Source organism: Triticum urartu, chromosome 1A (genome assembly GCF_056163025.1).
Source record: "Triticum urartu cultivar PI428250 chromosome 1A, HENAU_Tu73, whole genome shotgun sequence".
Lineage (NCBI taxonomy): Eukaryota > Viridiplantae > Streptophyta > Magnoliopsida > Poales > Poaceae > Triticum > Triticum urartu.
The window spans coordinates 579,140,291-579,152,764 of NC_141873.1; the positions used below are offsets into that span (position 1 = coordinate 579,140,291).

The 12,474-nt window shown below is 44.5% G+C and overlaps 1 pseudogene across 1 annotated transcript; it reads left to right on the top strand.

Annotated features, from left to right (window-relative positions):
• The first annotated feature begins 3,118 nt into the window (after positions 1–3,118).
• On the top strand, positions 3,119–12,191 carry LOC125531756 (uncharacterized; annotated as a pseudogene). The gene is made up of 6 exons (XR_015609969.1): positions 3,119–3,545; positions 4,626–5,734; positions 7,122–10,048; positions 10,730–11,035; positions 11,132–11,312; positions 11,466–12,191. The product of XR_015609969.1 is annotated as an uncharacterized LOC125531756 (transcript).
• Positions 12,192–12,474: the final 283 nt, after the last annotated feature.

Here is a 12,474-nt window from a genome sequence, read left to right on the forward strand (position 1 = left end):
TGTGCTCCCAACTTCCAAAGTATCAGTTCAACGCCATCACACACTGATCACTATCCTGCGTGAAAGTGAACAACTCACATATTGGGTGTCACACATAAGAGTTACCTGAACTCAACATCACCGCTCCTTTCTTGACCGCCTGTCTGAAACTTAAAGGAATTCCACCATTGCTTGTAGTCATCCCGAGTCAAATTCACAGTTGTCTCACCACATGTATGACCACCAGAGCCCTGGCCCGTCTCCATGCCCCGTGCATACCGCACGCCTCGCCGCTATTACGCGTCAAGCCTCCCTGTCCCGGTCGAGTCTCAAGGGTCGCGAACCCACACCACTCAACCCCCACTGCAGAGTACCACCGATCATCACCGACCGATGATGAGTTTCACGCTTCCATCAGACCACTGGGCTCCAGTCCGAACTACGTGTCCCTCGCTTTTTTCCATCCCGCTGAATAGGCTTCAATTCTCTGGATCCTTACACTGTAGCCCCTCAATCCAGCCCCACCTTCAACATGACTCATTGGTAGATGATCAGTCCACCCCTGCGCCTCATCGACTTCAACCTTCGTGTATACACCACCTTGAATCAATCCCGCGCCATAGTCTTATCGAAGCCGCACAAGCCTTGGGCATGTGCACCACGTGTTTCCACGCCCAAAAGTCGGTCACCATCAGCATCACGCTCCTATGTTGTCGTCGCCAATCCCACCACCGTCTTCTGTACCAACCGACTCACGTCGATCCCGTCAGACTGTCCAGTCCGACCAAACCGAATTTATCCGACTACAACCATGCTCCACCTTGCGTCATGTCCGCCCGCATATCTCCGTGCATTGCTTGACGCCCTGTGTATGCATGATCCTGCCATGACATGCTCCAGACTCCTCTGAGCCTTATACGCATGTCATCATCCTTGCCACGCACACCACGGACCTTCAAACTACCATCCTCGTACACAACCATGTACAAAGAAATAAATCCAAATTGCACCACGTAAGCCTTCCCGGGTGCACTTCACCGTGAAGATCAATGGAAAAACTCCAACACTCCACCTCGTGCTCCTGTAGGCCGTAAATCAATTAGCTTTTCAACTCTTCCTCTTGATGGATAGCATCAGTCCGTCACGTAGCCCACTTTTTTTCATCCAACAAATCTCACGTAGCTTGTCTCCTGCGCCATGGATCACCCTGCGGCTGGTCCTGGCCACGCACGCGCATATGCTGGGCCTTATTGGTTCGTGCTGCAGCCCCGCCTGGGCACGCACCTTCGGCCCTGCTCTCCTGGCTGCCTCAGCACCTCTCGCTGCCTAGCGCCCGCATGCGATGCCGCCGCTTGCACTGCTTCGGGTCGGAATCGATCTGCCGCTGCTTCAGCCGACACGTGTCGCCACCGCCTTTGTCATTGATCCAATCTCGCCTGTAACAACTGCTACTTAGACTGCTGCCAATGCATGGGTGCTTAGATGAGGTGCTAAGCACATTAAATAGCTTAGCAACTATATTTCCCAATGCATAGGTGCTTAGCTTATGGTTGCTAAGCTTGCTTCATTTAATAATTTAGCAACTAAAGCTCTTTATGTATTGGTGGGCTCCCTTCTTTTAGATGTTTTGCCTAGATTTACGCGCTTAGCATTGGTTCTTCCTGGGGTCACCACACCCATCTCTCTCCTCTTAAATAACTTGCCACATCAGATTTTTTACCTACGTGGAAGGCTTAGCACCTGTACAAGGTGGAGCATTGGGAGGGGCCTTATGCCGCTGGACCGGGTACTCCGCGGCCTCGGGATCGCCCGCGCCTCATTGCACGATGCGCCTGCTCCCGCTGCTGCCGTCGTCCCAACATGATCTAGCCGACTCGTCTTCTGTCGTTTGCGATCGCTTCTTTATCCTCTAGACCAACGATCCATGACCTCCTTGAACCTTTCTCATGATACCACTTGTTAGAATTAAATCCGAGGCATATCGTCGATCATCCGAGAATCAAGCAATCACACGAGCACGACACCGAGATTTGGTAACGAGGTTCATCGATATGGCTACATCCCCGGGGCATGACTATGGGCGCTCCTTCCCGTGACACCGCTACAATACCGCACCCGGTCGCCTTGGACACCGGCACATGTCGCCGGCTTCCCCTGCGTTTTCGGTGCTATTATTTGGCATAGATTACATCGTGTGTCTAGCCCCGCTATATATGAGAGGCCTAGGATACAAGTGTCCTACTAGGACACGACTCCATATCCTATCTAAACACAATACTACTGCAAGTCCAACTGTAACCTACCTTGTACACTATATTCGACACAACTCTAACAGCAAGGACCTTCTGGGAGGAGATCTGCCACGCTTTGGGGATGCCGCAATGGACGCCGACTCCACAAGACACCCTACCGGAGTGGATCCTCAACAAGCGGGTACAAGGCACCAATGAGAAGGATGTGAGGGCCATCATTATACTTGGCCTATGGGAACAGTGGAAGCACCGCAATGGGATTGTGTTTGACGGTGAAACACCATCCCTGGGTAGATTACTAGCACGGGTCCTTAGTGAGGGCAAGGCTTGAAAAACGGCGGGCCTCCTGAAAGCGGATTTGGGAGAATTTTTCGGGCGGATACATAGGTGGGAGTCTAGTGAAACGTAGACATATGTAAACGGTGGACTGGATGTGTAACACCCTCCGTGAAGGGTTTCTTATACCCTATTCTTTTCCATTAATGAAAGATACACATGCTATGCGTATTTGAGAAAAAAAAGTATTAGATTTTTTGCCGAGTGCTTTTTTTTTCAGGCACTCGGGAAGGTCTTAATTATATACCAAATGCCCGATGAAATACACTCGACAAAACCGCAAAATTGGAGAATAGATGTATTTGAAGAATAATTTATCAAACTGTAGCTTGCTCCTAGTATTTTTGTACACCAACATTTTACTTTGTGCATTCCCTAGGACGGACCCGGACTACGGTAGTCGGCAAAGTCTCACGGGTTCATACTACCAGACCAGGACGGACGGTACTGGTAATTACTTCGCTGCTACCAAGACAGTAAAGTTGGTGCGGTGCACTAAATGCTTGGCTAGCTGTTGCGAGTTTTCAATGCAGCATTTACCCTACCCACGAAGCCTTCCGGATCTAGTAGTACTAGTAGTAGTGTCACAGCTGTGCAACCGAACGCAGCGGGCGTAGTCCCTCCCACTGAAACTGAGACTGATAGTGTCGCCGGAGTGAGAGAGGGAGGATGAGCGGGCTCGGCGGTGTGATTGCGGGCGCCGTGGGGAAGCAGATGGTGAGCAAGCTTGGTGGGTATGCTGCGTCGGAGATCAGTCTGCAGTGGAGGTACAGAGAGGACGTGTTGGAGCTGGAGGAGAGGATAAAAGATGCGGAGGCCGTGCTGGGCGACGCCGACGACAAGTCGCGGCGGGAAGGGCGGCAAGGCGGAAGAGTGTACGAGCGGTGGCTTACCAAGTTCAAGCGCGTTGCCTACCAAGTGGAGGACGTGCTGGATGAGTTGGACGCCAATGAGCTCATCAGCAACACCGGATCTAAGGTACTAATGAATAGCTCCTCTACCTTCCCCTCTCGATTTCTGCCACCGTACGCCGCTCCGGCGGCTTCACTACCTCTTCTTCTTCTTCTTCTTCTTCTTCTTCTTCTTCTTCTCAGTTGTTCAATGACCGGTAAAAGTTATAGGTGACGGCCGGCGCCCTCTTCTTTAATACTCTCTCCTTCTCGTACTAGTGTCAAAAAACATCTTTATATTATGAGACAGATAAAGTATACTATAATATATAGTACGCACACTCGTGGGTTCGAGAAAATAGCTAACGACCGGCACGGCACCCTTGCTGGCGGCTGATCTAGAAGGTTATTGGTGCCGGTGTTACGAGTAAGGTGGGTGGACCGGGTGGCTTGAGGATGCCGGTTTCACAACAAGACTAATTTTCATTTGCTGAAATAATTGACGTGCCTTGAGCAACCTGGCGTCGAGGTGCGTGGATTTGTTATGCAGGTTCCGGTTCTGACTTTGTAGTATATATTATCAGCTTCAGCAATGAAATTGGGAGCTGCGTCGGTTTCATTCAAAAATAGAAAGCATACCACACAGGAGGTTCCCTAAGTACAGCAAATTAGGTCTCCACCCCAAATTCGGAAATAAACAACAAAAATGAGAAGCGATACAGTAATTTTCTGAAACCAGTGTCTTGCTGTCTTTGGCGGCTCCAGAGACTACTCTCTAATAATTTCCTGCTATGTATTGTACTGGGACATCTGTCCTCTTGTACAGTAGGCTCTGCCTGTGTCACATTTGATTGATCATGCCGTGTCTTAATCTTCTCAAAAAAGAGCCAATTGAAGGTATTCATTGAGATTTTGATTCTTATTCTTTACCTAATCTAAAAAATAGGAACAATTCTTTTATTATCGTATCGCATTGGTTTGGAGCAACCTTATTATGTGAATTCTGTATATTTGATTATGCCATAGCACATCTTCATTATCCCTTCCTTTTGTAATATAACTAAGGTGCAACCTTATTATCCATTTTTTTCATGAGACTGTTTGAAAAAAAGCCTTCTTCTCTATTCGTGCGGTGCACTCAAGTTGCTTCAACTTTTTTTTTTTGCAGGTCAGCTTATGGTTTTCCAGAAACAATCAACTCCTGCAGCGAATAATCATGCCCCACAAGATAAAGGATGTCACAAAGAAAATAGATGAAATTGAAAAGGAAGGCAGAAGGAGGCTCAATCTTGTGCCACAAGCAGCAAGGGCAGAAGGGAACATAAACAATTCTACTTTTGCAGCCAACTGGAATGGTGATGGCATGAAAACTGGAATGGTGGGGAGGGGTATCGAGAAGGAGAAGATAATCAGCCTGCTTCTCACAAGTGAAGAAGCTAACCAGGATATCTCCATCATTCCAGTTGTTGGCCTTGGTGGCATTGGCAAGACAACATTGGTTGAATCAGTTCTTGTTGACAAGAGGCTCAATGTCTTCGACGTCTCAGCCTGGGTTAATGTGTCCAAGCAGTTTGATTTGGAAAGAATTGAGAGGGTCATCCTGGAAAAAGAACTTGCTGATAGAAGATACTTGATTGTTCTGGATGATCTCTGGGAAGAAAATGGAGATAAACTTGAAAGTTTGAAGCGGATGTTACAGCATGGCCGCAAGGGCAGCAGGATTATAGTAACGACTCGAAATCTGAGCGTAGTGCAAAAACTGCGCACTGGTTATCTTGCAAATGAGAGGAAAATTTGCCCGGTTCATGAGTTTGAAGTAATCAATTTGGATGTTCTAAAACCTATGACTGTTGGGAATTAATGAAGCAAAGGGCATTCGGGCCTGATGATGACTGCAGCCATTTGGAAGAAATTGGAAAGCAGATTGCAGGCAAGTGTGGGGGTTTACCCCTCGTGGCAAATGCTCTTGGGCAAGTACTGTCGGAGCAACCAAACATGGAGGCATGGAAACACATAAGAGACACCAAGGTTGATTTGGATTCAAGAGATCAAAAAGAAGCATTAGAGAGTCTAATGTTGAGCTATTACTACATGAAGCTAGAATTCAAAATGTGCTTCACATACTTGGCAGCCTTTCCCAAGGGCTTTGTCATGGACAGCAATCGTCTAATACAACAATGGAATGCACTTGGATACATTAATTCAAGGCACGATGGTCAAAGGTGCATCAACTATCTTTTGGGGATGTCCTTTCTTCAGATTCCAGGATCAGCTTTGGTTAGTACCTATAGACATCTTTTTCTTGTATGGCTGGTTCATTTTCAGTATTATGTTTTTTAACTTTATGTATAGTGAAGAACACACTTTCATATATTATAACTGTTATGATTACACTCTACATTTTTGGTTTTTAATTATGTTAATGATTTAATATGTCCATGTCTAAATTGAAATTTATTATTAGATAAGTTCAGTTTTGTACCTTACTAGGTCAGTTGTTTTGACTATGTTGGGTATATGTATGTATATATATTCTTTTAGTTTAGATTTTTCTTGTCCTTAAATTCCAGGATGTGATGTCTAGATTATGTGCCACTAAATTAAAAATATGATTTTAAATCAGTTTATTAGTCAAAATAATTTATTTATTTTATTGATTTTGAATCAGACATGGTATATTTATTTAGATTCTTCGCTATAGATCTCCCCAATAATATGACATATTGATTATTCAATCCTAGTTAGAGTCCCCCACATTATGTGCATGCTGCCATTCTTTTCTAGTATTGAGAATTTGTGGCGCTCCTTTTGCGACTCGCCACTCTTTTTTAGAAAACGAAGACATGCATGCATAATCAATATGTGTTAATTTAATAATTTTAGAAAATAAGCTTTCGAACTCTAGCTTGATTTAGAAGAGTTTCAATTTCAAACCATGTCATCATTTTCTAGAGCTGCCAGCTTAACATTACAATGCAATAGTTTCACGGTAAAAGTCCATACACCGATTATACAAACAAAGAAAATTGTAGTTAAAGTATATCTGGTGGTGTGTGAGTGTCACCATGAGCACTAGTCCCTACACTCCGACCATGGCCCATGTCATTAATGTGCCTCTAGTACAAGCAACTTGGATCTTTTTGGAACAAATCAAGAGTACATTCACACCTAAAATTTTCTACAATTCCCTACAAACATTGATAATGCGCACAAGGGTGGACATCCGGTGGCTAGAGTTAGGCGTCCGGTGTTGCCTAGGAGCGACATGGGATCAGTTCCTTAAATAAGTTATAGTTAGTAAGCAAGTTTGGAATTAGTTAAAACTTCTTGAACTAGTTGCTAAACAAGTCAAACTTGACATCCAAGGAAATTCAAAAAATGCACAAAACATGTTTAGAGAAATCTGTATGTAGTCCCCATTCCTTGTATATAGCATATGCTTTATTGGCTTTACGTGATAAAGAGAATTTTATGAAAATCTATTGTTTCTAGTAAACAATGTGTGTAGGAAAATTGTTCTGTATAGGGCTCCACAGATTTTGATGAAGTTTCAATTTTTCTGGATCTTATATTGTCTTTTCTTAACTCCATTTTACATTTCCTGTTATCAAGGGATATTACATTTCTCTTTGCAATACTGTATTGATAGTAGTTACCTCTGCAGGTTAGTTCAAGTCCATTGCAATTCAAGGCTCCTCCAGAACTCGTCATGCATGATTTGGTGCATGAGCTTGCATTAATAATTGTTGGTGATGACTTCATTGATCTGGATGCTACCAAAAGCACCACCTGGAATGGAGCTCGTTACTGCCGACATGCACAGTTAACCAACTTCAAGAATGATCCCGAGGTTTTCAAATATATTCCACACAAGCTTAGATCCCTCCACTTTAGGGATTTGGGGGGATTGCAACTCCCGAAAAAGGCATTTTCTCGATCGAAGTACATACGTGTCTTGGACCTAAGTGGACATTCAGCTGAAGGCCAATCTTCTCCAAGTAGCGTGGTACTGCCATCTTCCATTAAGCAATTGAAGCTAATTAGGTATCTTGATGCCACAGGATTTCGAATAACATCACTTCCTAAGTATTTTCATTCACTTCAAAAGATGGAAACTCTTATTCTGTCCAGTTCCTTGCTGAAAAACTTGCCTGACAGTATTTGTCGCCTCAACAAACTTTGCTATTTGGACCTATCTGGCAGTAGCAGCCTCAGTAAGCTACCTGCATCACTAGGAGAGCTATCTCAACTCTTTTTCCTCAATCTATCTGGGTGTTCTATGCTCCAGGATTTGCCTGAATCAATCTGTGAACTTACATGCTTACACCACCTAGACATGTCAGATTGTTGTGCTCTTGAAAAACTCCCTGATAAATTTGGTAGCCTTCTTAAACTCTCATTCTTAAACTTGTCAAGTTGTTCAAAACTCAATGAACTACCTGCATCACTAGGGGAGCTCTCTGAGCTCTTTTTTCTCAATCTATCTAGGTGTTCTATACTCCCTGAGTTGCCTAAATCAATTTGTAAGATTGCAAGATTACACCACCTAGACATGTCAGATTGTTGTGCTCTTCAGCAGCTCCACGATGAATTTGGAAACCTTCCTAAGCTCTCATTCTTAAACATGTCAAGGTGTTCCAAGCTCAGCAAACTACCTGACAATATTAGCTTTCAGTGTTTTGGAGCATCTGAACCTATCAGGTTGCCATGAGCTAGAAAAACTGCCGATTGATTTCAGCCACCTTCTTAAAATTGAATTCGTGGACTTCTCTGGTTGCTACAAGGTTTCAAAGCTGCCAGATTCATTTTGCCAACTTGATCACTTGAAATACCTAGATCTTTCAGATTGTCATAACCTCGAAGAACTCCCTGAATGTATTGATCGCCTCTTCCAGCTTGAATATTTGAACCTAACAAGTTGTCCTAAGCTCCGACTATTGCCCAATTCGCTATGTAATTTGCATAAGCTGAGGCGTCTCTATTTGTCATATTGTCTGAGGCTCAGGGAGCTCCCCTCTTCATTTGGTGAACTAAATCTTCAAATATTGCACATGAATGGCCTTCCATTTATGGTTGACTGCCCTGATAGCATTGGTGACATGACTAGTCTCACCCAGTTTGTGGTTGATAGTGCAACTTCTGATTTGCTTGAAAAGATTCCAGCCATTCAAAAGCGTTTAAATCTTGTGAGCACAGTAAGTCATCATGTACATGAGATAGAGAGTAGAGGATGCAGCAATATAGTGGATCTTGTAGGATTGACTTGTTCAGAGCTGATACTTGTAGACCTTCAGAATGTCAGGAATCCAGAAGATGCAGACAGAGTCAAACTACATGATAACTCAGATATTCGAGTACTAAAGCTTTGCTGGGAAAACGAAGGAGGTAAATCTGTGCTGGACAGACTCGTGCCTCCTCGGACTCTTGAACACTTTTGGCTAGTTGGGTATGGGAGCAAGGATTTCCCAGACTGGATGTCAAACATCTCGTCCTACCTCCCTTTTCTCAGTGAAGTGACTCTTAAAGGTTTGGAAGCATGTGACTATCTTCCTCCATTCGGGGCACTGCCAAATTTAAGAAAGCTATCTCTGGAAAACATTCCCAACATCGGGAAAATTGGTAAGGAATTCTATGGAGAAGGCGGACACTGTATGAAACTTAGAGTACTGTTATTGGAGTCGATGGAAAATTTGGAGGAATGGTGGACAACGGAGTCGAGTAAAGAAAGCGAGGAGTTTCTAATGCCTAATGTGCGTTATTTGGAGGTAATGGACTGCCCAAAGTTGAAATTCCTACCATATCCCCCAAGAAGTATGAATTGGGTTTTGAACAACAGCGAGACAGTTTTGCCAGAAGTAGGATTTGGAAATCTCTTGTCTTCCATTTGTCCTTCTGATATGGTTCTGATATGGTTCTAAGGAGTTGTAGTTTCTCTCAAGACAAGTGGGATAAACTTCAACACTTTCCCACCCTTGAGAAATTTCGGGTAGACTCCGTCAGTGGCTTGAGGACTTTGCCAGAGGTCATGCAATGCTTCACCTCTCTCACTAAACTAATTTTGTTGTCGTTGAGTGACCTAGAGATATTACCGGGATGGTTGGGACAGTTGACTTCTCTAGAAGAAATTGTAATCGGCGATTGCGCCAACCTGACATCTTTGCCTGAAAGCATGGAGAACCTCACGGCTCTTAAAAAACTGGCGTTGCTGGAGTGCAAAGGCCTGGAGACATTACCAAAGTGGTTGGGAAATTTGACTTCTCTAAAAGTCATTTTAATAGACAACTGCCACGACCAGACATCCTTCCCTGTAAGCATAATTATTCGCTTTGCTATGGGAGTACTGCAAATTGGTACATGTTCAAGTCTGACTGGGTGGTTAAACGGGGAGGATGCATGCCCACTAGTTCTGTCAGACCCCCAGTAATATTCTGTTGTGGAAGGAGTTGCTGTGAAGCAACACGTTGATCTGCGTGGTTAAATTGTTACTCTCTAATGCAGAGCTTGTTCTCTCAGGCCAACATCGCCCAGCCACCTCTCCATCTTTGCTCCTGCTCTTGGTGGCGTGGTGTTCTCCCAGCTGCTGCAGAGGAGGTAAGCATACTGTGCACAAATGGATTAGACCGCGCATTACCACTTTTTCTTTCTTTCTATAGAGTTTTTCAAGGGCAGAAATATGGATCTGACAAGCGCAGTTGTACAAAGTTTCACTGGTTTTCAATAGAGTTTTTCTTTGGGTGTGTCTAGGGCACATCTAGATGTGCTCTAGTTATTGCACATCTAAGTGAGTGAATCATGCATAAAGAGGAAAAGGAAAAAGAAAAGGAAAATATCCACACGAATCTCAATGTAAGATCAATGACATAGGACTTAGATGTGCAATACTTATGGCACATCTAGATGTGCTTTAGCAAAACTGTTTTTCTTTCTTTCGTTCTTTCTTTACTGTGCACAAGTTTACTTTGTACTACTGTTGCACTAAACGAGTGACAAGTAATATGGATGGGAGGGAGTAGTTGTTTTCTTATAAGATGCAGCCTTAGTTGTAGCTAATTTTCTGAACATTTAAAATTTTAATAACTAGTTAAAGGGAATTGCCTTTCATGGTTGGCTGTACAACACACTTGGAATGACTGATCAGTACAACTTTTTATTGGTTCTTTTCTTTGTTTCTATTACTGAACTTGGAAAAAAACAATCTTCAAGCATGCAATTTTCATTGTGCCATAGAACATCCAGCTAACATCCAGATGACTTGGTCAATAATGCATGCAGGCTTACATCGTTGTTCCGGACTTTCTGAATCTCACACAAGATCAGTTTCACAGTGCGAAAGAAATAAGGCAGAGCTCAAGGAAGCGGCCAATTCCAAGGAGCAGTTTCTTTCAGACCAAGCTCCCGCTGGGGTTCTCGAGGAGCATATTTATTTTGATGGTGGAAGAGCTCTCAAGTAGTGACTGACTAATGTTGGTCTACTCTAGTAGTATACTTGTCAATGATTACTGTTGTGCTTCAGAAAGGAAATTAAACGCCGTGGTTCTTCTGCCCTGCTATTCCCTGTCAGCTCCGAGGCCACACCCCGTAAGATTATTTCAACTGAATTATGGAATGGAGTATTATGTTACTGCTTTTTACTTTGTATACTTGGTAAACGTTGCTATTTTCTTCTGGTTCCAGATAGTGCACATCTTGGGCCTGCCTGTGCAAAATACCAGTACACGAGGGTGTGCTGCCTCAGCATCACTGATTCCTGGTTAATTGCTTCATGATGCTCAAGGCGACATACTACTACGCCGGGAGCCCATGGAATGGAAGAAACGCAAGTCACTCTCCGATGTGCGCCCTTTGCTGTCTTTAGGTACATATATATAAGTATATAATTTTGCCATGCTGAAGCCGCCAGTTATAATGTTTTCTGAAGTCATTTTATAAGGTTCTCGATGTTCGATGGAGATATTTATTTCCCATTAATGGGATGCCGCTGATAATGTGGCTATTCTCTTCCTTCCAGATAGTGCACATATTCGGCTGGCTGCGCAAAATACTTGGACGGGAGGGTGTGTTCTCTCAGCATCACCGAGGGTCTGTTGCTGTGCAATATCTACTGCACGATGCTTGGGGATGGCTGCGCCCAGGGAATGCAAGACAGCACAACTCTCCAACTGCTGTCTTTGGCTATAAATAATATGTTCCCATGCTAAATTGGCAGCTAGCTGTTCAGCAGCTCCGGCGAGCTCTGAAACTTCGGCGAAGGTGAACACACACACTCAAACGCGAGAACTGGTTTGAGCCGCTGTAAACTTGCCGTTTCATTACTTGAGCTATCGCTCTTTATGTGAAAGCAGAAAGATCGTGGCTAGCCCACCCCCACGGACGTGATCGTGCCATCCCACGATCCAGGGCAAGACATCACTACGGCGGCCGCACACACATCGTGGGCTCGCATCGGCTAATCCGGTTCTTGAAAGAAAAACCTACTGAACCTGAAAGTAAACTAGAGACAGCAGCTAGATTAACCAACAATCTCCCCCTAATCTAGATGTTCCTGGTGTCGACGACCCCGATCTTCTCGCGCATAGCCTGGAACTTGACTCGCCCGAGGGATTTGGTCAGAATGTCAGCAACTTGGTCGTCGGTGTTCATGTACTCCACTGTGATCTTGCCATTCTCGACACACTCCCTGATGCAGTGGTAGCGCGTCTCGATATGCTTGCTTCGCCCATGAAATACTAGATTCTTGCAGAGTTGGATCGCAGACTGATTGTCCACATAGATCTTGAACTGAGCTACTGGCTTCCCAAGCAGGTCAGCAAGTACCTGGCTCAGCCATACTCCTGTGCATGCTGCAGTTGTACTAGCAATGTACTCTGCCTCACAGGAAGACAGGGCCACAGTTTTCTGTTTCTGAGACTGCCAACTCACCGGACCGGAGTCGAGGAAGAAGACGAGCCCGGTTGTGCTCTTTCGATCATCAACGTCTCCCGCCAGATCCGCGTCGCTGTACCCGACGAGATCACACC